Source organism: Bubalus kerabau, chromosome 14 (genome assembly GCF_029407905.1).
Source record: "Bubalus kerabau isolate K-KA32 ecotype Philippines breed swamp buffalo chromosome 14, PCC_UOA_SB_1v2, whole genome shotgun sequence".
Classification (NCBI taxonomy): domain Eukaryota; kingdom Metazoa; phylum Chordata; class Mammalia; order Artiodactyla; family Bovidae; genus Bubalus; species Bubalus kerabau.
In genome coordinates this window covers 18,248,685-18,273,923 of record NC_073637.1, presented here as the reverse complement: position 1 = coordinate 18,273,923, position 25,239 = coordinate 18,248,685, and the positions used below count along the sequence as shown (strand labels likewise).

Genomic DNA, 25,239 nt, shown 5'->3' with positions numbered 1-25,239 from the left:
ACTTATGAATAAGAGGGATGTGTCAGAAGGCTACTGCTCACTTCTCAGAGTGATGGAGAGCAGGAATTGGGCAGCAGGCAGGGCCAAGGGAGCCAGGCTGCAGAGAACACAGCCCAGGGTCTACCCCAGGGGCAGTCTGCTGGTTAGGACTCACTGCCAGCGCCACCCTGCTGGGACAGCCCCCACGAAGGCTGGAGCACGGAAAAGTTCTGAGTGAACCTCCCTCTTCGCTTTCCTCCCACCAGATTTTTATTCCCGGGGAGGAGGCCTCTGATTGGTTGGGGCCAAGTCATGTGATCATGACTGCAGGGAGGGCATGATGGCTCCCTTGACTTCTATTGGGGAAGTCAGAGGCCTGGCTTTTCACTGTCTCTCACTTAGTGGAGGATTTTCTGCAAATAAGAAGGGAGTATTCGGATTCTGGGAACTACCTCCTCTACCACCACCCCATCGCGCATACAGATAAATGTCAGAACTTTAGGGCTTTGCTGTCACATGGCTGATTGCTGAAGCAGAAAGGTCAACAGATGACTATACTACAAAAGGAATGATGGTGCCTCCTTCCTCATTCTAGGTGAAGGAAGAGAAAACTGAACACGTAAGAAATATTAAGAAGATTAGAACTTGGAGACTCATTGAAATTGGGAGGTGATAAGAGAGCAAAGGAGATTAGGGTGATGCCCAGATGTCAGGTCTTAGCAAGAAAATGGGTGGTGGAGAGAGCCACCAAAATGATGATCCCAGGTTTTGAGGGAAAATCAAGTGTTTGGTTTTATACACGCTCAGTCCAGGAGAGCCCAAGTGGAGATGTCTACACGTGGCTGTGTGCAGTTCATTCATCAATTCATAGATTAATAAACAGATATTTATTAATCACTGATTATGGTCCAGAAGCTGTTCCAGGTGCTGGGGGCATAGCAGAGAACAGGAGGTGACCGTCTTTGCTCTCATGATGCTTGCATTCTCTGGGAGCTCTGCTCAGGAGCACAGCAGAACAGGAGGGCTGGATGTCTGGACTTGGGGTTCACCCAAAGAGGGGTGAAGTTTTGGGACAACATAGAAGGGTGTAGAATGGAAGAGAAGAGGGCCTTGGATGGAACACAGGACACACAGAACACACAGGACTTAAGGAGGAAGAAGAGACTGCAGTGGAGCTTGAGAGTGAGCTGCCATCTCCCACCTGTGGCCTCTCCAGTTCTGAAAGCCGTGGCTGGGATCTGCCTGGAGTTGTTAAAGAGCCATGAAACAGTCCCAGAGCATCCAGATGACAGCTGGTGTGGGGCAGGTGCTTCTGATGCTGTGGTCTTCAGATGGGTTTCAGTATCAGTCTGCTCTCCCTCCCTCTTCCTTCCCCCAGTTCTGTCTTGCAGAGGCAGGCTCTTTGTCTACTCTGCAGCAGACACTCTGCTGTACAGCAACACCTCATCCATCACACACACACAAAAAAACCACCAAAAAACCTTTCTTCCTGCCTCTGAGGTAACAGTGTCATAATGTAGTGAGTATCTGGGGAGGTCCTGACAGTGGATGGCAAACCCGGTGGGCTGCCTAACATCCCACTTGGATTCCTCTTGGCTGGATTCATATCAATTTATCTCTGTCTGTACCTCACAGTACATAGTGTCCCAGTTCTGGAACTGCTGGCATTTATTGCTGTGCCGAGGAGGCCCATTGCATAAGTCCTCCTGAAAGAGGACATTGTCCTGATCATTTTGACATCCCTGCCCTGGGGAGCCACAGCCTGAGAAATAGGCCCCCACCTTCCCCTCTGCCACCAGTCAGACTCCAGCATCTTAGAACTAGAAAAGAGTTTGGGGGAGTGTATTAGTTACGATTCTCTAGAGAAACAACCAACAAACAACCACACATTCATACATACATGTATTATATATAATATAGACACACACATATATACATATATACTTAAAAAAAAAAGGAATTGGCTCTTATAATTATGGGCTCAGAAAGAGTATAAAATAAATCTACAGGGTAAGCTGGCAGGCTGGAGACCCAGGAAGAGATGAGTTTGAGTCCAAAGGCCACTTGCTGGCAGAATTCCCTCTTGCTTGGGGAAGTGAATCTGCTTTACTCGAAGTCCATCGTACCACCTGGGAAGCCCTATTTTATACATAACAGTATATATAGGTCAATCCCAATCTCTTCCCAATCCATTCCATACTCCCCTTCCCATCTTGGTATCCATACGTTTGTTTTTTTTATCAAAGTCCACAGATTAAAGCTTAGTCTCACCCAAAACACCCTCACATAAACATCCAGAATAATGTTTGACCACATACCTGGGCACCATGGCCTAGCCACATTGACATGTGAAAATAACCATCGCAGAAGTCATTGATTTCAACCCCTTCACTTGGCACTTAGGGAGATGGGAGATGGCGGTCCAGGGAGGCTCTGTGATCCACCTGTGGTTGTGCAGCAACTCAGTGGTGGAGGTGGTGGGGTGGTTTGCCACTGGAGATGCAGGAGTCCTGGCTGTGGTCGTGTGCCCTCTAGCACTACTTCAGGCACTGTGGTGTTTCCTCACCGGGGCAGAGCAGAGACCAGAGCACCAGGAGGTTGCTTATTGCTTTGGCACCAAATAAAGGGGAGTCCCACCACATCATTTAGTTGCCTTGGACTGGCTTGTTTATGGAGGTGCAGTGTATGTGTTAGAGGAGAGCACATTGGAAGCTTGGTGTGTATCTTTGAGGATCTTCCAGCTTAGTACCTCAGTTAGAATTCCAGGAAAGTGAATGGTTGAGACCTGAGGATGTTTTCCTGGAATGAATGCCTTTAATCAAGCCATAAATCCCCTCTGCAGGATATATCTCACTGTCTCCCTTGTTTTCCAGGGGAATTTTACAGTACAATTTTGAGCACTTGCCATGTACCTCAATAAATACTTGTTGGGTGATGAATAATGCAAAATTCATCTTGACTTTCAGCCCAGGTTGGGAAGATAGGGTGTGATTCTTCACCGTGGCTCTGACTCATCTTCTGAATGGTCGGTCTAAGTCCCACCTCTTTCTTCCTGTAACCTATCAGGTACCTGCTCACTTACCAGCACCTGGGATTCCCCTCCTGCCCTGGGAACACACCACCTCAGAAGAAGTCCTGATCTCTAAGTCACAGACGGTGGGTGGACTTGGAAGGACAGGGCTTGTCCTTCCTTTGTGGAGGAGCTGACTTTAGAAGTGACAACCACTGTGTTATAAACTGGTAATGGTCATGATCGTGGTAATAACAGTGGCCTTTCATTGAGAGACCACTATGACCAGCCCTTGTGCTAAGTAAGCACTGTGTTAAGTTTCTGTGTGTTTGCTCACATGTTCACATCTCTCTGCCCTGTGGGCAATTGTGGAATCTGGTTCTCAGAATTAGAAGTTTTTCTATTGAAAAACTTTCTATTTTGAGAATATTATGAAAATTTTTCTATTTCCTTTTGAAGCAGAATAGAATACCCAGGAAATGACCCAGAATAGTGAGAATAGTGTTAATATGATATGAGACACATGAAACTTGGGATTGGTCCAGGGGGACTGCAAATATGGTATCATAAGGAGGAATCTCTGAGAAGCATTTTTGAGTCATGCAGAGCTAAGAGCCCCTCATTTGCTGATTGTGTTGGTGAGAGAGTTCATCCTTAGGTAGGTTGATAAGGAGTCCGGGGCCCTTGAGAACGAGACAGGGGTCTGGGGCTCTCAAGCAGAAGAAAAGGACAAACGTTTTTTCTACATTGCTTTGTCTTTGTCAATATAACAATAGAATCTTCTGACTAATGTTATCTTAAGATGTATGTTGTGGGAGTGGGTCTGGTAAAAGTATATAAGGCCTTGCTAAGACTAGCGAGTGAGGCACCCTTCGTCCCCCTTCTGATGTCTATGTCAGAAGCTTTCTCTGTCCCTTTTATACTTTAATAAAACTCTGCTACACAAAAGCTCTTGAGTGATCAAGCATGGTCCCTGGTCCTGAAGCTAAATCTTCTTTGGAGATCACGAATCTGACATCATTCACTGTAAGCTATCACTGGAGCCTTTGTAGAGGAGGACTTTATGGAAAATAATAGGGGAGCTCAACATTACTGTGGATGACCTGGTTTAAGTGCTGCCTCTCATAATGCCCAGTTGGTACTCAGAGATGTGACTCCCTGCTCCAAATCAAAAAAGGAACAATGATGGGAGCTTGGAATAAATCCTAATAGACAATATTATTGAATCAATTAGGGATGCTTTAGGCTGTGAGTGACGATTGATTTTTTATTTTATTTAATTAATTTATTTAGTATTATTATTTTTTTTTACTTTACAATATTGTATTGGTTTTGCCATACATTGACATGAATCCACCATGGGGGTACATGTGATTTTTTAATTCTTTAAAAATATTTATTTATTTGGCTGTGCTGAGTCTTAGTTGCAGCACGCGAGATCTTTGATCTTTGTTGCTGCATTTGGTATCTGTAGTTGTGGCATGCGGATTCCTAGTTGCAGCATGCAAACTCTTGGTTACAGCATGTGGGATCTAGGTCCCTGACCAGGGATGGAAGCTTTCCCCCTGCATTGGGAGTTCAGAGTCTGAGCCATGGACCATCAGGGAAGTCCTGTGGCAATTAATTAATAGTGGTTTAAATACTCAAGCATTTATTATCTCACTTAAAAACTCTGGAGAGCATTCTGAGGTTGGTTCATCAGCTCTGGGTCTTATCAAGGATCTAGGGTCAATTCTTCATTTCAGCTTTTCTGTCTTTAGCTTTTGACTGTTGCCTTCATGTTTATCACAAAATAGCTACCACAACTCCAAGCATTTCATCTCAATTCAAGGAAGAAAGATGAAAGAAAGTGTGTGTGTGTGTGTGTGTGTGCATATGCAGGTTAGGGACTCTTATGTGCATTATATCATGCCTGACTCCTTTATAGGAAACCAAAAAAAAAAAAAATTCAGAAGCCTCTCAGATGACTTCTCTTAATCTCTCATAAGCCATAACAAGGTCAATTAGACATTCCTGGGCACAAGGGAGACTGGGAAAGTCAGTATCTAATAGAGGAATAGGATTATCTTTTACTGAATGTTTGGTATATACCAGGCACTTTGCTAGGCACTTTACATGGATTTTCTTACTTAATCCTTATTGCTGTTCTAGGAGGTACATGCTACTGTTTCCTGATTACATGACTGAGAAGACTGGGGTGAAAAAGTGAAGGAACCTGGCTAGAGTCAGTCAGTGATGGAAAGTGGCTTGGAGGCCAGATCTGCCTCCAGCTGCTACCTGAGTTGTTTGTCAGCAGAGCACATGGTTTCTCGGAAACGGACCCTTATGTGGGTGAAGATTGCATGAGAAAGTCATTCCCAGGCTTTCCTATGTCTTATCTGTACTCTGTCAAAAAAAAAAAAAAAAAAAAACCCCAAACCGGGAGCCTATCATGACAAATTAAAAAAAATCCAATTTTCCCAAGGTCTTTCATATCTTTATAGATATTAAAAAAATAAGTTTTAAAAGCAAATAAAATGCTATGTCTTGTAGTAAATTCTATTTCGTAGCTTTAAAACACAAGTGAAAGTAACAACTGCTCTGGCAGTTGAAGACGGCGGTGATGGTGAACGTGACGTGTGCTTATTTGCACGTACTTTCTTGCTCAGCTTAGAATACGTGATCGCTGTGTCAATCAGCCCTTGCCCTCTCTCCCTCTGTTAGATGGCAAAACTTGCCTCCTCTTCTTGACTTGTACACCAAGTGAGCTGAATAAGGCTGGAGAAGAGTACTCAGTAATGTTGAGTAACCTCACTTCAAATTGGGGACCATCATTTTTAAGAGGGCTCTCAGACACACACAGCCTTTCCACTTTATTTCTCTGGTCAATTTTTGTCCCATTCTCCCAAAGGGTGATTTCACCACCTGTCTTCTCCAGTCTCTCCCATCTCCTCCCTCATCCTCACTTTCACGGAGAAAACAGAAACAGTTAGAGGAGAACTTCCTTTTCTTTCACTGCCAAGTCTACAAAGCTCCCAACAGTTGTTCCCCTCTGCTCCAACCCTCTGTGGTCCTTGCTCCCTGGCAAGACCCAGCCTTGCCATCACACACACTGAGTCCAGCTCCCACCACCATCTCTAGCACTTAGCCTTCCTAATTATTTCCTCTTCCTTCTTCACCGTCACGTTTTCTTCTTCATTCTGGATGATTCCCTTCATAGCACATATTCGTAGTCATATATATCTATGTGCATGCTCAGTTGTGTCAGACTCTTTGTGACCCTATGGACTGTGGCCCACCAGGCTACTCTGTCCATGGAATTCTCCAGGCAAGAATACTGGAGTGGGTAGCCATACCCTTCTCCAGGGGATCTTCCAGACCCAGGGATCGAACCTGTGTCTCCTGCATTGGCAGGCGGGTTCTTTACCACTGAGTCACCTGGGAAGCCCCCTTCCTACGTGTACTATCTTAAAAAAACACAAGAGGAGGGACTTACTTGGTGGTCCAGTGGTTAAGAATCCAGTGCAGGGGGGCACAGGTACAATTGCTGTTTGGGCGAACTAAGATCTCACATGCTGTGGGACAACTAAACCCTTGCCACAACTAGAGAGAAGCCTGGAAAGAGCCCACATGTCTTCAAGATACATCCTGCACCTGGATTCTGAAGCCTGATACTTTTATGTGTTTGCCCAACAGGCCTCCTCTTCCCATCTTATAGATTCCCATGTGGGAATGCCAGGCATTTGACACTCATAATAATCCTGCAAATGGGTTTTATTACTCTTACAAATGACAAAACTAAGACTCACAGATTAGGTAACTGAGTCAAACTTGAAGTATCTGACATCAGAACCACATTCCTTCACAACCCCCTTCGTTTAGTCTACAAGATCAATGTCTCAACAATTATCCGAATTACCTGCCCCAGAATCACCTGGACTGTTGTTTGGAAGAACCACTGAGTCAGACCTCTGGAATCAGAGTCTCTGACAGTGGAACCCACCTCTTGTCTATGTAACAAGTTCTGCCAGTGATTCTGAGGTCATTCACACTTAACCTCCTCACTTCCCCCCGCCCCACCCCATGACTTGTGGCTGATTAAGCATGCATGCGTGCTTAATTGCTCAGTCTGACTCTTTGCAACCCCATGGACTGTAGCCCACCAGGCTCCTCTGTCCATGGAATTTTCCAGGCAAGAAAACTGGAGTGGGTTGCCATTTTCTTCTCCCGGGAATCTTCCCAACCCAGGAATTGAACCTGCATCTCTTGTGTCTCCTGAGTTGCAGGAGGATTCTTCACCTGCTGAGCCATCAGGGAAACCCAGCATCTATGAGACTGGTCCAATTTCTAGGATTAATCTCAAACATTTTTGCCACTTGCTCTGTACTCCCTTACAGGGGAAGAATTAAAGAGATGAGCCATGGATCGGCACTTCCTGGGTAGCTGTTTTAAACTGAAAATTGTCAGAGCCCAAGCTGCAGAGTCACCCAGACAGGACACCAGCGCTAGGTACCGTACCATCTGGAGACCGTTTTTGTGGTTGTCCTTGTTTAGAGAAGATGCTACACACACTCAAGTTGGGCTTTAAGGATCATTTCGGAGCAAACTTTGGTCTGTAGATGTGACTATTGAAATCATTCATCGAAACATTCATTGAGTGTTTTCTATCTGCCAGACACTTTGGTGGCGCTAGTGGTAAAGAACCTGCCTGCTGATGCAAGAGATGTGGGTTTGATCCCTGGATCAGGAAGATCCCCTGGAGAAAGAAACGGCAACCCACTCCAGTATTCTTGCCTGGAGAATCCCATGGACAGAGGAGCCTGGTGGTTTATGGTCCATGGGGTTGCAAAGAGTCAGACATGACTGAAGCCACTTAGCATGCATGTAGTTGCAAAGTACTTTGATTGTAGTATTATCTAACAATGCTATGATGTGGGTAGTAATATGTAACAGCAAAATCAGACTGTAACACAATTTATGAACTTTGCGTGATAATCATATGTCAAAAATTAATTAATTATTATGAATGTACTACTTTGTTGGGAAACATTCATAATGGGGGAGTTTGTGGGGAGGAAAGAACTGTCTATGTTTTTGGGAACTGTCTATGTTTTCTGATCAATTTTGCTGTGAGTCCAAAGCTACTCTAAAAAATTATTGTCATTTAGTCGCTAAGTCATGTCCAACTCTTTGTGACCCCATGGACTGTAGCCTACCAGGCTCCTCTGTCCATGGGATTTCCCAGCCAAGAGTGGATTACCATTCTTGTTGTCATTTGGCTGCTACAGAAGCTGAGGCCTAGAGAACAGGTTGAGCTCAAGGCCACGGAGTTCATAAGCATTGGCGCCAAAACACAAACCCAGGCTAGGGTATGGAATATTCAGTAGCCATGTGAGTCTATTTCAGGATACCAAGTCCTGGGCTCAAGGGAAGTGAATTGTCCACTGACAGTTTTGGCTAAAGGGATCAGTGGACCCTTTGGAAATTTAGCACTTAAAGTTCCTGGCGCCTGGGACTCTGCTAGATGCTGTGGGGACCCTCACAGGGCGAGAAGACACAGTTACTTCCGGAAGCTCACAGTGTAGTTAAGAGAACAACTCACATGCAAGAGCCTCTTATGACTCACATGGACTTGCTGAGAGGTTTGTTCTGTGGGTCCCTGTGTGTGAGAGTCTGTGTTGGTGTGAGTGTTTATGAGTGTCCGTGTATGTGTACATGTGTGTAACAGGAGCGGGGGTGTGAGAAGAGACGGCAGTGCTAAGGGGGTGGCGGTAGGAGAAGTGATGAGACTGCAGAGCCCACTGAGGGGGCTGGGAGCCCACGGTCCTGCCTGGATGGTGAGGCAAGAGGATTCCTTGTGGAGGTGACACTCGAAGTCAAGTGGCAGCACCCTAGACTATCTGGGGAGCTTGAAAAAATATCAGTGCTGAGAATTCCCTAATGGTCCAGCAGTTGGGACTCCTCGCTCTCACTGCTGAGGGCTTGGGTTCAATCCCTAATTGGGGAACTAAAATCCCACAAGCTGCCTGCAAGTTGCATAGTACAACCAAAAAAAAAAAAAAAAAAAAAAAAACACCCTGAAATTCCCAAAATACCAGTGTCTGAGCCCTACCCACATGCTAAGTCACTTCAGTCGTGTCCGACTCTTTGCAAACCCTATGAACCTCCCAGGCTCCTCTGCCAATGGGATTGTCCAGCCAAGAATACTGGAGTGGGTTGCCATTTCCTTCTCCAAGGGAATCTTCCCAACCCAGGGATCGAACCCATGTCTCTTGTGTCTCCTGCATTGGCAGGGAGATTCTTTACCACTAGCGCCACCTGGGATAGCCTACCTACAGAGACTCATTTAATTGGACCAAGCCAGGGATAGGAGAGAGACAAGTCATTTTTAGAAGCCCTCTGCAAATATCTGGACTGAAAACTGTACAAGTACATACTTTCCCAGCATCTTCCAGACCTCTCTGTTTTGAATCCAAACTGCAGATCTTTCAACAGACTCCCTGGTGCTGGACCTTCTTGTTCTCTCTTTCCTGTGACTGAGAGGTCGGATGACCATGTAGACGCCTGCTAGGCAGGGCCACCACCTGCTGCTGTAAATCTGATGCACTTGCATCATCGCTCTGCCCCACGTATCGTCAGTATCTTGTATCTACATCTGGACGGACCGTCTGTTGTTTCTGCCTTGTAGCAGTTTGTGCAGTCACAGGGGACGTGTGCTGTGTGCTGGTCCACCGCTGGGGCTTTTGTCCTGTAAATATATGCTGGGGTGAGTTTACTTACAGGAAATGATGATGATTCCTTTTGATTGTTATTGACCAGAGCAGGTTTTCATGTGTCTCATATTTCTTTAATTCACTGTTGTGGAAAGATTTTCAAAGAAAGGCCAAGTGAATTCTAACCATTTCAGGGAAGTTCCCCCTATGTGGGAGGCCTGAGGAAATGATCAGAAATCACCCCAGAGTAATCAGAAGGGTGGGAAGTCTGGGAGAGGAGAGCTTTGACAGTGCATTAAGGTAGTGGTTCTCAATCTTGGCTGAGACCTTAGAATCTTCTAGGGAACTTAAAAAATCAAAAGAAACACAACAAAAGCCCCAAACCTCAGACCTCATCTTGGAACAATTGAATAAGAATTTCTGGGACACAGTACCCAGCATCAGTATGTTTTAAAGCTCCTCAGATGATTCCACTGGTAGCCAAGTTTAGGAACCAGTGGGTGAAGGGATAAGAGTGCGGCCCTCTGGACTGTAGCCCACCAAGCTCCCCTGTCCATGGGATTCTCTAAGCAAGAATACTGGAGTGGGTTGCTATGCCCTCCTACAGGGGATCTTCCAGATCCAGGGATGGAACCCAGTTCTCCTGCATTGCAGGCAGATCCTTTTTACCATCTGAGCCACCAGGGAAGCCCTAATAAAGAAGAGGGGGCCCCAATATGTTGCATGAGAGAAGAAGAAGGTAAGATGAGGAAACAGTCACCTACAGTAGCTTTGGAAGGTAATAGTTAAGTTCAGCCAGTTCCAAGAACTCAGTTTAAGAAACTGATGGCCAATCTCCAAACATCCTTGCAATCCTTAGTTCACGAGCCATTTGCATCACAAGCCCCAGGGTCAGTGAGGGCTGACAATAAGAAGAGTATCTTGCTGATTCTGTGCCCCATGGCCCAGGGAAGAAGGGACTCCAAGATCACTCTGGTTCTCCATGCAGCCAGTGATCCAAACAGATAATTGCCAGAGAGGGTTAGGAAAGTGTGGGTGTGCGGACAATGGGATTGCTCTTCAGGGGTGGGGTTGAGAGAGCCTCTGGCTTCTGCCTTTGTGGCTGTGCAAGGGGAGAACCACAGACAAGACATAAAGTCCATCATCTATTGAACAGGTGTGGTCTGTCTGCTCAGCATAAGCAATTAGCTGGGGACACTTCAAAAAAAATTCTTTTATTTGGAGATAATTACAAACTTAGAAAAGAGTTGCAAGGAGATTACAAAGAAGTTTCTCACCATTCTTCCAGATTTACTAATCATTAATTTGCAACCACATTTGCTTTATCACTCTCTCTCTATATATATGTATATGAATTTTTCTGAATCATTCAGAAAACCTTTTACTCCTAAACTCTTCATTGATATTTCCCACATGTAATTGAAGAACTGTGGAAATAAACCAAGACCCACCAAATGAAGAATATCAAAGGCTATTTATGCTGAGCTTACTATAGCAAGAGAGTTGGTTAACATCACTTGAATTTTGGCAGAGGTGCAAAGGCAGGCAGAGGAGTGGGAAAGCTTTATAGTGGGGAAAAAGGAAGGCTTCAAGTATACCCTGATTGGAGGCTGTTGGCAAGGGGATGCTGGAGGTGGGCTAACTAGAAGTGGGGGATCCACATGATTGGTTAGGGGTGCATGATTGAATATCTCTAGCTGATCCTAAGTTGGGAGCAGGAACAAGCATTAGGAACGTGTCCCTTATTAATCAAGTCCTGGCCATTTGGGACCAATTGTTACTGAATTATTGTTTGGCTTCCTGCATTGTCACTAGAGAGAGCAATCTGGCTTTCTACAAGTCTGACTTATAACAGGCTGCTACCTGGGCTGTTTATTGTAGATAAAAGGTTGGTTTCCTGGGCAAGTGGCTACAAGTTGTGGGTCAAAAAAATATTTTTTAACAGTATCTGGCCTTGATGCTTTAGGGTAAAACACTGTTAGCTAACACACTCCATATTCAAATATTGTCAGTTGGCCCAATTATATCCTTTATGGTAATATCCATCCCTCCCCCTGCTCTGGTCCAAAATGCATTGGAGGATCATAGTCATCATGCCTCTTTTATTTCCTCTAATCAAGAGCAGTTCCTCAGCCTTGTTTCACCTTTCATGACACTGACTTTTCTGAAGCATACAGAAGACTCTTGAAGATACACGTAGCTCAGCTGACAGTGAACCTGTGTCAACAGCCTGGCTCCAGGCCTTGTTCCTTGACTCCTGTCCTAGAGACTCTGAGAATTGTTTGGGTTGAGGCAGCTCAGGTAACCAGACAACCAGCCCTTCAGTGAGGACAGAGAAAGTCACGTCTCCATGCAGGGCGGAGGAGCTTTGTAAACAGAGTGTGGTCCCCGCAGTTGTGGCCTTTAGCAGCTAATCCTTCGTCAGGCCGAGAGAGTTTGTGAAACGTGTTTTGGTTCCATTTGTGGAAATATGTTCTCTCATTCGCCCAGCTTCTCTCTGCGTTTTACAGACGTGGACACTAGTTTTTGTTTTGTTTTTGTTTTTTCCACTCCTCACCTCTCCTCCCTGCCTCCTTTTCATTCCAGTTTCCCATCTCAGAAAAGGGCCAGAAGCATTTTCCAGGGCAGGGTCAGGGTGCCGTTCCACAGGCTGGGGGATGGTGGCCACCATTTGTCCAGGATGGTTGAAATTGGTCTGCTGTGCTTTTTAAGAACATCAGGGACACAGAGAAGGTTTTCTTTGGGGGCCTGAAAAGCTCTGGGGACAGGACCGTCACTCCAAAAACATTCACCCCTCTGTCACTCCGAGCTGCTGTCAGAATGATCTCGGGATCTGTCAACAGCCTGGATCATAGCTCAAATCCCCTTTAGCTTTATCCATCTTAATACACTGAGCAGTAACACACTTTTATTTATGGGAGACTGGACTAAGATAAGTTTGCTTTATACACTGGTTAAGATCTTGGTCTTAGGTGTCCGATCGTCTGGCTTCAATCTTTGCTATCTAACCATATGTCCTTGGGCACATTACTTAACCTTGGGTTCCACAGCAGTGAAATGGGCAAATATTAGCTGTTCTGTAGGCTCCTCTGCCTGTGGAATTCTCCAAGCCAGAATACTGGAGTGGGTAGCTAATCCCTTCTTCAGGGGATCTTCCTGACCCAGGGATTGAACTGGGTCTCCTGCACTGTGGGTGGATTCTTTACCGTCTGAGCCACCAGGGAAACCTGTAAGGGGGAGTAGGTAATAGACAATGAATGTGTCTGTCTTTTCAGAGAATTAATTCGTATTTTAAACAGAGACCTTCAATCTTGGAATCCTAGATATTTTAAGGTGAAGAGAATTTCCAAGTTTTGGAGTCTTCATTTTTCTGTTAAGTTCAAAACCCCATAGTGAGCAGCAGAACCTGGGTTAGAAGTCAGCTCTGATTTCTTGTCCAGATTTTTTTTTTTTAATGTGAAAAAAGAGTCATGGAGGAAGTCTTGGGGTCTAAGGTAGACAAGTTAGAAAATTAGCTTTGGTCAGAGGAACTGATCAGTGTCCCCTTTCTTCCATGCAGGGCTGAGGGTGGTGATGTGTCTTGAGTGTAAACCACCCACAAAAAGATGCCATGGAATCAGCCAGTAGAACCTTGGGAGGGTGAGTCTCAGGTTTCCATTTCTTGAAATTTAATTTTTTGAGTGGGTTTTATTTTCCAGATTTAAAAAAGAAGTTTTGTAAATTTGCATAGGGAAGAATAAATAGATTCTAAGTTATAGGAAAGGTCATTTTTACTCCAAAAATCTGGACATATTCAATTACACCCTCATTAAGAATGAACTCTCCTTTCTTTAGTACCCAGGACCCTGCAACTCCGTGAGCCTCTGAGCTGGCTTAGTACAGAGAAAGAATCATATATTGCCCTTTTTTCCCTTCAAAGTCTTTTTTTTTTTTTAAATTGACACATATATAGTTGTAAATATTACATGTTATGGGCATATAATATAATTCAAAAATTTAAAGGTTATACTCCATTTATAGTTATTATAAAATACTGGCTATAGTCCCTGTGTTATACAATGTACCCTTGTAGCTTATTTGATACCTAATAATCTGTAGCTCTTATTCCCCTACTCCTATCTTTCCCCTTCTCTCTCCCTCTCCCTACTGGTAACCACTACTTTGTTCTCTGTATCTGTGAGTCTGCTTCTTTTTTGTTAGATTCACTAGTTTGTTGTATTTCTTAGATTTCACAGATAAGTGATGTCATACAAAGAGAAGTATTTGTCCTTCTCTGTCTGACTTATTTCACTCAGCATAATACCCTCCAAGTCCATCCATGGTGCTGCACATGGCAAAATTCCATCCTTTTTAATTGCTGAGTGGTATTCCACTGTGTGTGTGTATATATTTTCTTTATATCTTCTATATTGTACCATATCTTCTTTTTGATTAGTTTTTATTGGAGTATGGTTGCTTTACAATGTTGTGTTGGTTTCTGCTGACAGCAAAGTGAATCAGCTATATGGTTACATACATTCCCTCTTTTTTTTGGATTTACTTCCCATTTAGGTCACCACAGAGCATTGAGTGGAGTTCCCTCTGCTATAGTAGGTTCTCATTAGTTACCTGTTTTATGTATAGAATCAACAGTGTACAGTGTCACTCTATCACCTCACTGCAGTGAGCCCGAAGCTTTAACTACTAGTTTACTCCCAAGGGATTGCTTCTGTGAGGTCCCTATAAATTGCAAAACCAAAATGTGAAGGATAATAATAAAAATTCTCTTCTATTAGAGCTGCCAAAAGGATGAATCGTCAGATTGGTGAGGCATGGGGAGGGTCCAGAGGGCATGGATATGAGAGAGTTATGTTTTGATGGAGGAGGTGGGCTGATGGAAGAACGGAGAGGAAGACATGCTGGAGCTTCAGTTATTTCCTAAAGAAGTCACTTCTAGGTGGGGAACCTAAGTGTGGGGAACAGTGGAGGAGCAGAAGGGCAATTTGAAGACAGAGGATAAAGCAAGGAGAGGTAATACCAAACACAGAGTTGGGAGAAGGTTGCTGAAGTAGATGTCACCTGCTTGCCAAGTTTGCTAACATTGACCCCATATTTGAAAACTCCAGGCTTGTCACTTTGAGACTTATCAAATGTCCATTTACATAGTATTTGCCTCTTTGGACTGGCTGTGGGAAAAGGAGAATAGTCCACGAATTTAACTTACAGAGATTTTTTTCTCTCTCTCTTTTTCTTGTTCTCAAATAAACCTTCAAACAGGAAAGAACGCACAGACCTTGACCCGATTCATGTCTGACTAGAGCAGGGCTGTGGGAGTCCAGTGCCTGTAAATCATCTCTCCTATCTGAACTCCTCAAAGAAAATCTTTCCCCAAAGCAATTGCCTCAGCCAGAGTTCACGCACACTGACCAGCCCTTTGAAAATTCTGTCTGCAGATAATGGCCGTCACAGCCGGCCTGTCTTACTGAGAGGATCCTGTTGTCTGTGATATAATCCAGAAGAATCCCCAAGGTGGCTGATGAGCTCTGCCTTTTGGAGAAAAAAAATATATATAACATTTCACACTGCAGTTTAAAGAGGCCTTTAATCTCACAATCCTAGATATTTTAGGATTCTAAAATTAGGAAGATGATTAAGTCTTCAAATTCAATTTAGAGGGAACTGTGGGTTAATGAGCATTCAAGCACCACCATCTCCTCTACTGAGGTTTTTTTTTTTTTTTTTTTTTTTAAATTGACACAGGCTTTTGTCAATACCCATGACCTTGAGATCCAACCTGTTTTTAGGCCACAAGTAACTAGCACTGATTGTCAGGGGCTCGAGTCAATGCTAATCTGGGGACCCAGGGGGAGGGAAAGTCTAAGTGGGTGTGTGTGTGTGCTGGTTCTCTAAGTTGTTTATCCAAATCATACTCTTAGTCCATGATATCAGAATCAGCTGGGATGCTTGCTTAAAATGTTTGCTGAAAATATTCCTAAGTTCTACCCAATCTGACTAGGTTAGAAATTTGGGAGGAGGGTGGTAGCCTAGAACTTTATACATTTTACGCAGCTTTTCCATGTGATTCTAATGCACACCAAGGGTTGCTTTTAATGAGACTCAGCTCCTAAAACTTCCAATATCTGTTTAACCCCAATTGAAATTTCAAATTCCTGGGAGAGAGAGAGAGAGAGACTATGGTTAGCTTCACGTTTGAGTGATCTGTTGCTGAACAACAAATTATCCCAAAACGTAGTGACTTCAGACAATATTTTTGTTTCATCTCATGATTTACAGGTCAGGAATTTGGGCAGGGCTCAGATGTGTAGCTCATGCAGCAACAGCTGGTGCTGCTGAAAGATCTACTCCCAAGATGGTGCATTCACATGGCTGGCAGGTGGTTCCTGGTTGTCAGCTGGGAGCTCAGTCAGCCCATCAATGGGGAGACCTCACTTTCTCCCCATGTGAGCCTCTTTATGGGGGCTGCTTGATATCCCTACAGTGTAGCAGTGGAGTTCCAAGAGCAAATGTTCCAAAGGACTAAGATCGAAGCTGCAAAGCTTCTTCTGACCTAGACTTTGATGTCAGATAGCATCACTTCTGCCAGTCTTTGGTTGAAAAATTCACTAAGATTAACCCAGATTCAAGCATAGGTGAAAATAGACTTATCTGGATGTAAGGAGTAGCAAATTCACAGGAGGAGGAAAGGAATAGATGGTGGCCATCTTTGAAGACTTTCTGCTGTACTCCACTTGGGTCAGTTGTCAACCCCTGGATCAATTAATCATGAACACAGGCATTGGAACACAGTATAGATTCAGCCCCTAAAAATAGTCTCATGTCAGTTTTTGTTGTCATGATTTGCTGCCAAATGAATTTGCTGCAAATGTACAAAACAAATAAGCAACAAAACAAAACACTTTAGGTTTTCAGAGATTTTTGGATTTTGGAATTCTGATAGAAGGTTGTTGATTTGTATGTTTTTTGTCATCCCAAGTTGACTTTTCCCCAATTGTTAGCTCCCTATCCTATCTACTTGGTCTCTGGTTATCTTTTTCTATTTATTTAGATTATAAGGATGGACCAACATGGTCTCCATCACTGCTTGGAGATTCAGGGAGTAGTAGGTTGAAGCACTGGAAAAACCAGAGTTCCAGCTAGTGGATCTTTCTCCTTATGACTTTAGTTCTCATTTCTGGGTCAGCACCTGATAGTCATGATCCCAGAGGAGACCAGTGAATCATCCAGTCATGGGGTTTGGAGGTGATTCAGCAAGATCGAAGTGGTGTCAGGAGTGTTTTTGGCTTAAGTTCTTGAAGGTACTGATTACATATCCAATTATGCAACTGGCCACGGAGGATCACATTGTGGTACACACTGATTCTCACCCAAACTAAGCATGTGAGACAGGGCCCTCACCCGGTAGGGCATGATCTCCTGGTAGATCTCAGGCCCTTGGAGCCCAGTAAAATTGCTCCTGCCAAGATGGTTTATGTACCTTTCTTGAGAGAATGGGAGACTCAGAGCTACCCTCATCTACATTTATCCTCCCAATATTATCCTCTTCCTCTGAACCAAGGACAGAGATGATTTGGGGAAAAACCAGAGGTGATTCCTGTGTCATATTCTCTTGATGTGTTGTCAACCTTTATGGTATGAGAGAGGACTTCTCCAGGTTGAATCAGTTCCTAATGTCCAGCATTCAATAATTAGAGACTCATTCAAATGGGATCAGATTTTGTCCCCTGTTTTTATAGGCAGAATAGTGTACTAGAACTTGAAATCATGAGTTTGGATTCAAACCCATTTTTGCTGCTGACTTGGCCAATTCACTTTATCTTTCTGAGCTTCATTTTCGTCAGTCAAGTGGGATGATGGTGTGAAGCAAGACAGAAAAACATAGGAGAAAAAAAAAAAAGAAAAACATAGGAGAGACTCCATTAGCTTTAGTATTCTGTTATCCTTGAGAAGGCTATCTGAATTCCTTCCCTTTTATTCTCTATTCATCCAATAACTATTTATTGTATACCTACTGTGTACATTGTTCTAGTTGACGATACACTGACTGTATCTGCCTTTAGTTTATATTCTTGTGTGATAAGGCCAAAATCTTAAAAGAGGACATGGGAGGTAGTGATAAGTGCTGCGAGGAAAATGAAGCAAGATAAGGTCCAGGTGGCACTAGTAGTAAAGAACTTGCCTCCCAGTGCAGGAGACATAAGAATCACAGGTTCAATCCCTGGGTAGGGAAGATACCCTGGAGGAGGGCATGGCAACCCATACCATTATTCTCACCTGGAAAATCGCATGGACAGAGGAGCCTGGAAGGCTACGGTCTATAGGGTCACAAAGAGTCAGACACGACTGAAGTGACTTAGCTATAAGGGTCTAGAGAGTGAACGTGGGGTGGTGGTTGTGGTGTGGAGTAATCTTGACTCACTTGATGGTGATCAGGGGAGGATATTTGGAGGGAGGTGACATTTGATACGAAATCTGATAATCACTCCATAATATTTGTTGAATGTATGAATGAACCAGGCAGAGTCATTCATGGTTTGATTTGAAAGAAAACATTCTAGACAGAAGAAACAGAATATATGAAGGACCTGAGCTGTAAATGACCATGGCATATCTGAAGACTAGAAAGAACCTGGTGGAGTGGAGGAATAGTGAGTAGAGGGAGAGGTCAATGAGAAAATCAGAGGTAACCAAGGCCTTATAGGTCAAGTTGAAGAGTTAGGTTTTATTCTGCATGCAAAGCGAAACTATTGGTGGAGTAACATAACCCAGTTTACACCTTAAAAATATCATTCTGCAATATGATGCCACTTCCAACCCACCAAAATGGCTAAAATTAAAAAGACAGACAATATCAACTGTTGAGATATGGAGCAACTGGAACTCTCACACACTGGTGATGGGGGCAGAGATTGGTATGAATACAATAATTGGGAAACTAATTGGCTGTATCTCTAAAGCTGAACTTATATATATACCCCATGACCCAGTGATTTCATTCCTAGATATACATTCAATAGATAGGCACACATATATTTGCCAAAGGATACACACACGAATGTCCATAATAGCCCCAAATGCTCATCAAGAGTAAAACAGATACATGAATGTGAATTGAACACTATAGGGAACAAGTGTAAGCAAATTATAACAACACATAACAATGAGAATGAATTTCACAAACTTAGTGTTGAGCAGAAGCCATACCAAAGGTTCAACTGTCTAGTTCCATGTACACGAACATCATAAACAGGTCCAACTAAAATGAGATGTTGGAAGTGAAGATAGTGGTTGCCCCCAGAGAGTCTAATGCCTGGAAGGAGGTATGTAGGGGCCTTCTGGGGTACTATCATATCCTGTTTCTTGATCTGGATACTGCTTACATACATGTGTTCAATGACTTTCTCTAATTATCTCTTTACTCTTGCTTCCCCAGGCCAAATGGGCCTTGAGCCCAGAGAGATGAAGAGTGTGGGAGAGTATTTATCCCTGGCCACTAGAGCATGGTCAACTTTTCTACTTACTATCACAGTTTTCTCAGGAGTGTTGAGCAGATGAGATTCACCCATTTTACAGGCCAGGACTTTGTTGTTAAGTGATCTGCCCAAAGTCCTGTGCCCTCATGGAACCCAGCATTGTTTCCATTTCTCCATGTTGCCTGTCTGATTTGGAACAATTGGTTTCTCAGGCCCCCTTTTAGCTCCATGACTCCAAAATATTACATTTGCATTTGAGAATTTGAATTTTGAAACTAATTTAAGAAAATACAGTGCTTTGACCATTATCCTTATTTATGGAGTCTTGTATCTATTTATAATTTTTTAAAGCAATGTTGCTGATTAAGGCAATAAATATTATAAGCAAAAAAAAAGAGAGAGAGACTGGAGGCCCTTAAACTCTAGGGGAAGAAATGGTGGTTATTTTCATTGTCAGATTTTCTCAGCCCCACTGCATGGACATATGGAACTGTGTGTGACATTTTTACTCTAACCACAAAATTTCATGAATTTTCAGTCAGTGAATAATAAAATAAATCAACATTCTAGGTGAAAATATGGAAGCAATTTTGAGGGTAAAAATATTTCCTTGAAAATTTCTTGAGAATCTAAGACTTTGACCACATTCGCTGGGACTGAGGCCTTAGAGTGAAAAAGCAGGTCACTGTGTCCCCACAGGCCATAGGATGGGGAACCAGTGTCCAACAATCTGAGATTTAGTCAACTGCAGCTAATAGCTAAACACTGTTTGTTAATAGGCAAATAAGAGAGTTCTCTTCTGCCCTGTTGAAGAGAATAGGAAGTGTGGGGGCATCAAGAAATTAGTATTGGCTGAGTGCCTCTTGGGTGGGCCCTCTGCTATCATGTTATTTGTTACCTAAACAAGTAGAGGCTGTTTATTCTTACACATACAAAGGACCTTTCAGTTCAGTTCAGTTCAGTTCAGTCGCTCAGTCGTGTCCGACTCTTTGCGGCCCCATGAATTGCAGCATGCCAGGCCTCCCTGTCCATCACCAACTCCCAGAGTTCACTCAAACTCACGTCCATCGAGTCAGTGATACCATCCAGCCATCTCATCCTCTGTCGTCCCCTTCTCCTCCTGCCCCCAATCCCTCCCAGCATCAGAGTCTGGGTATGGAAAAGGAGTTTGACTTTCTTCCTAACCATGCAAGAGATTTAAGAAAGGGAGTGATCAGGTCAGATTGATTGATTGATTTTTCTGTGAAGAGCTCCTTTATTGCCTGAGGGAGTCTGGCTCCACACTGAAGAAGGGGTTTATTGGGGTGAAGGGATCGGTGGCTTTCAATTTCAAGCTCTGGTTCTCAGTCTTCGGGTACCTGTGCATGAATCACTGCAGCGAGGGTGCACCAGGTTAGGCGCCCATGCACTTTGGCTTCCGGATCAGGGATAGATTCCAGGCCCCACAGGGTGAAGCTGCTGAAACTGGCTGTGGCTCCAAGCAAGCGGTCGAAGTCCCTATCAAGCCGTCAAAGTCCCGCTCCAGCGCCTCCTGAGTTTCCACCAGTTCCTGCTCCTCTCGCTGTGGTCATCCTGCCTCCCCAACACCTCTGCCTTCTCTTCTGTCATCGCGTATCCCACGAAGCCGGGCAGCACCACTACCTCCTCGGCACGTAGACTACGGCCCCGAAAGGACACTTCCAGTGCATCAAGACCCTGGTGGATGGATGGCTGGGCCGAAGAAGCGCCCCACGGAGGTAGGGGCGGGGGGTGGTAACCCAGACCCCGCAGGCAGAGGTGCAGCGAGACGAGGGCGGGGTCTGCCAGGGCATCAAGGCGCAGGTGGACGCAGCACTTGGCGATGCCTTCCTCGTCGCTGTTCTCCATGGTCCATTGCGACTCTGTAGGTCGCAGGCCAGCTTTATTTTTTTTGAAAGATAAATGGATCTATTGTTCCCCCGCTTCTGCTAGGAGTGTCGCTCCAATCCTGACTCCTGGTGGCAGGGCAAGAGTGACGAGAGGAGAGAATGGAGCCAGAGAGAGTCGTTAGGGAGCCCCTTTGCATAGTCTGGCGACAGATTCCCATCCAGTACACCCGTGAAGCATCACCATCTCCTTCTTCCCGTCCTTTCTGCTATCATAGTCATTTACAGAGTCACTGTATATTTATATTTCAAATGGCATTGACATTCTTAATGTCACTGCACATTTTTACTTCTCTATGTGTTATTACCTCCACCATATTATTTTTGCCTTTGACATTTATATGGTCACCTTAAGTGCTTCCTCCTCATCAAGCCCTGAGAAGTAGGAGGATATTATCATTCCAAAAATATAATTTGGGCAGTCATGTCCTAGTGGGGTTGAGTAGCTTGCCCAGGGTCTTCTTTCAGACTGGAAGATCTGGAGGGTGACTGCTCAGGATTCTGTGATCTCATCATCACCTCCAGTTTGAAGATGGGGATAAGGGCAAGTGCTCACCATCCTCCATGATGGATATACAGATATGAAGACTGTTCACTGGGGACATTGTCCATCATGGATCTTTGAGATGATGGACAGAGGTAGAAAGAGAGAGAAAAGGAATTATTATAACATGGTCCCAACTTGCCATGTGAGGGAGCTTAAGGGTGAAGGAGCTGGCAGAAGGTAGCAAAAACTTGGACACCTTTATTGCATGTAAATTCTGATTTTACAGGTGGGGAGACAAAGGTCCAGGGAAGGGAGGTAAATTATAACAATGTTGTTGCTGTTTAGTCGCTAAGTCCTGTTCGACTCTTTTGCAACCCCATGGACTGTAGCCCGCCAGGCTCCTCTGTCTGATTCTCCAGGTAAGAATACTGCAGTGGGTTACCATTTCCTTCTCCAGGGGATCTTCCCTACCCAGTGATCAAACCTGCATTTCCTGCATTGGCAGGCAGATTCTTTACCCCTAGCACCACCAGGACAGCCCTTATGGATGTTATCTCTTCTAATTCTTGCAGGAATCCTATGAAGGAGTTACTGCTTTTCTGTGGGTGCTATAACAATCCCATGGTCTGAAACAATAGAAAAGCATTATCTCAAGTTCTGGAGTCCAGAAGCCCCAAATCAAGGTATTGGCAGGGTTGCTCCCCTCCTAGAGGCTTTAGATGAGGAAGGACTCTTCCTTGCCTCTTCGGGTTTCTGATGGCTTCAGGCGTTTCATGGCTTGTGGGCTGCGTAACTCCAGTCTCTGCCTTCATCTTTGCCTCTGTGCCTCAAATCTCCCTCACCCTTTCTCTTAAAGGATACTTGCCATTTGATTTATGATCTGCCTAGTTAATCCGGGATTATCTCATCCTGAGATCCTTTATATAACTGCATTTGCAAAGATCTCTTTTTTTTCCAAATAAGGTTTTATGTTTCGGGGCCATGATTCAAACCACTGCAGTGAGATAGCATCCTCATCTCCACTTTACCACAGGGGATCCTGATGCTCAGAGAGGTTAAGAGATGTGCCCAAGGCCGCATAGCTACAGATGGCTCTTTGTAATGCATTATGTTTAATAGCAGAAATGCTATTAACGGCCAACCCACAGATAGCACTTATGTATATTAATTCAGTTAATCCTTGCAAAAACTCTATGAGGAGGCACGTGTTATCATAATCCCCAATTTAGAGAGGAGGAAACTGAGAAACAGAGAGGTTGGTTAATTTTCTCAGGGTCACACAGCCAGGCACTTTGGCTCCATCTGTGCTCTCGTCCTTTCAGAAACTGCCATATAGCCTCCTCTGCAGACGCGAAAGGTCACCACGCAAACCACTGTTAGAGGTGTTTTCAGTGGTGGCTGGAAAGTCTCAAAAGGGGGTTCTGAGATGGGTCCCTAAGATCTGGTGGGGGAGATAGACTATGTACTCAGTCACTTCAGTAGTGTCCAACTTTTTGTAATTCCCCTTGGACAGTAACCCACCAGGCTCCTCTGTCCATGGGATTCTCCAGGCAAGAATACTGGAGTGGGTTGCCAATTCCTTCTACAGGGGATCTTCCCAACCTGGGATCGAGCCCACATCTCTTTCATCTCCTGTATTGGCAGGCAGATTCTTTACCACTGCACCACCTGGGAAGCCCCAGACAGACAGACTGTAGGCAAGATTACAGATCCATAGGGCTGTGCCAACCCTGGGGTACAGGGGACACCGCTCTGTACATGGGAGACCTCAGTTCCTGTCTCTGGGTTCTCACCTACTGGCTAGCAGCCCCAAGGCGAACCTGCCTTTGCCTTTGTCCTGCACTTCTCTGCTGATGGCACAGTCATCCTGAGAGTCAGTCAAGCTAGCAACTGCGTGCTCTCTCTCTTCTTTGCTCCCCGTCTCCTCCCCTTTGTGCATCAGTTAGTGTCCAGCTCCCTGTGGATTCTGTTTCCTTGTTTCCTAGGTCCTTGCTGTTCTACTAACAGCTGTAGCTCATCGTGGGATGGGAACAGCAGCGCATCTAAACTCTCTGGATTCCTCCATCCTTCCCCTGGCTGCCCGCAGAGTGGTCTTCCTGCAGCCCTCCTCTGGAGGGGTTGAGTATTCATTTGTTGAGCAAACCTGTGTTGGTTACCTTCTCTGTGTCAGGAACCAAGGAGACAGATGTGGCCAAGGCAACCCTGTTCTCCGTCCTCATGGGACTTCCATTTGGGTGAGGGCATCAGCTAAATAAAGTCAGGAAAGCAAATTAAATAATAAATAGTTATGAGTAAAGGTATGAAAGAAAGACAAAGGGGTGAGAAAGAATAATGCAGTGGGTGGGGTGGAGGCTGTATTTTATTTTAGACAGTTGATTTTTTTCTTTTTTTGGCTTTGCAGCATGCAGAATCTTAGTTCCCTGACCAGGGATTGAACCCTTATCCCCTGCATTGGAAGTACAGAGTCTTAACCACTGGACTGCCAGGGAAATTCCAGAAGGTATTTGATATAGGGTTTCAGGAAGGTGCTGAGGAGAATCTGGAAGAGTCTTGTGATACCTGAGCCAGGTAATGTGGGTACAGTGCTTAGTAAGGGGACAGGAAATGTTAGTCATTGTCATTCGTGGATTACTTCACTCAGCAAACATTTTCTGAAGGCTAATTGCTATACTGGCTTCCCTGATGGCTCAACAGGTAAAGAATCTGCCTGCTAATGCAGGAGATGTTGGTTCAATCCCTGGTCTGGGAAGATCCCCTGGAGAAGGAAATGGTAACCCACTCCAGTATTCTTCCCTGGATAATCCCATGGACAGAGGAGCCTGGCAGGCTACAGTCCGTGGTATCTCAAAAGAGTTGGACACAGCTTATCAAGTAAAAAGCAATTGTTACACCTGTGTGCACAGACCCTGGTGGTCTCAGTCTCAAGTGGAGAATTATCTGGGCCCTCTCAAACCACGAGCATTCTTAGTTTTGCCCTGCAGATAAGTTAAGTCAGTCGTGTCCAACTGGAATCCTAATTAAATCAAATAACTAAAATGAAGAAGAAAAGAGACTCGTGGATATCTTTAGGGAAAACAAAACCCAAACTCCCTGCAAGAAGAGAATGATATGGTGTTTAAACGGGAGACTAGAATTCCTATAAGACTGCATGAGAGCTGACATTTCAGAAACCAGACCCCTCCCTCCAGCCCCCTCAGCATTGGCTTCTGTGTTAACGTGCAGCCTCTCGCGACGTCATCCCAAAGGCTTATGTTGGCTAGACCGAGACTAGGACATGGTGGTGACATTGTGCTAACAGATGAGTTCTCTTAGATCATTTCTCGTGCCTGATCCTGGGCTTCTCTTCACGGACCCTAACTCCTCCTTGATAGGCATTTGGCAAACGTTGCTCACCTTGGGATTTTGGGAAGCTGCTCGAAAGCTATATCTTGTATACATTGACCGTGGAGTTCATTAAAGAGTTGCTAGTCCCTATGATGGCAACCCACTCCAATGTTCTTGCCTGGAGAATCCCAGGGACAGGGGAGCCTGGTGGGCTGCTGTCTCTGGGGTCGCAAAGAGTTGGACATGACTGAAGTGACTTAGCAGCAGCAGTCCCTATGAAGTGGCTTGGTGGTGGTTTAGTCACTCAGTCGTGTCCAACTCTTTGACCCCATGGACTGTGGCCCACCAGGCTCCTCTGTCCATGGGATTCTCC

The 25,239-nt window shown here is 44.6% G+C and overlaps 2 long non-coding RNA genes and 1 pseudogene across 3 annotated transcripts in view; 2 read left to right on the top strand and 1 right to left on the bottom strand.

Moving 5' to 3' along the window:
* The window catches only part of LOC129626641 (uncharacterized), a 39,812-nt gene extending 34,443 nt beyond the window's left edge, over positions 1–5,369 (top strand). Inside the window, exon 3 of the long non-coding RNA XR_008702108.1 lies at positions 5,141–5,369. This is a non-coding gene — a long non-coding RNA (uncharacterized LOC129626641). The remainder of the gene's footprint in view (positions 1–5,140) is intronic.
* Positions 5,370–9,629: 4,260 nt separating this feature from the next.
* Positions 9,630–25,239, top strand: part of LOC129626640 (uncharacterized) — a 33,690-nt gene continuing 18,080 nt past the window's right edge. The window contains exons 1-5 of one of the 2 annotated variants that reach the window (XR_008702106.1): positions 9,630–9,734; positions 13,241–13,320; positions 22,115–22,225; positions 23,528–23,776; positions 23,944–24,110. This is a non-coding gene — a long non-coding RNA (uncharacterized LOC129626640). The remainder of the gene's footprint in view (positions 9,735–13,240; positions 13,321–22,114; positions 22,226–23,527; positions 23,777–23,943; positions 24,111–25,239) is intronic. The other variant, XR_008702107.1, reaches the window with a different exon arrangement.
* Positions 20,495–21,017, bottom strand: LOC129626639 (ribonuclease H2 subunit C-like; annotated as a pseudogene).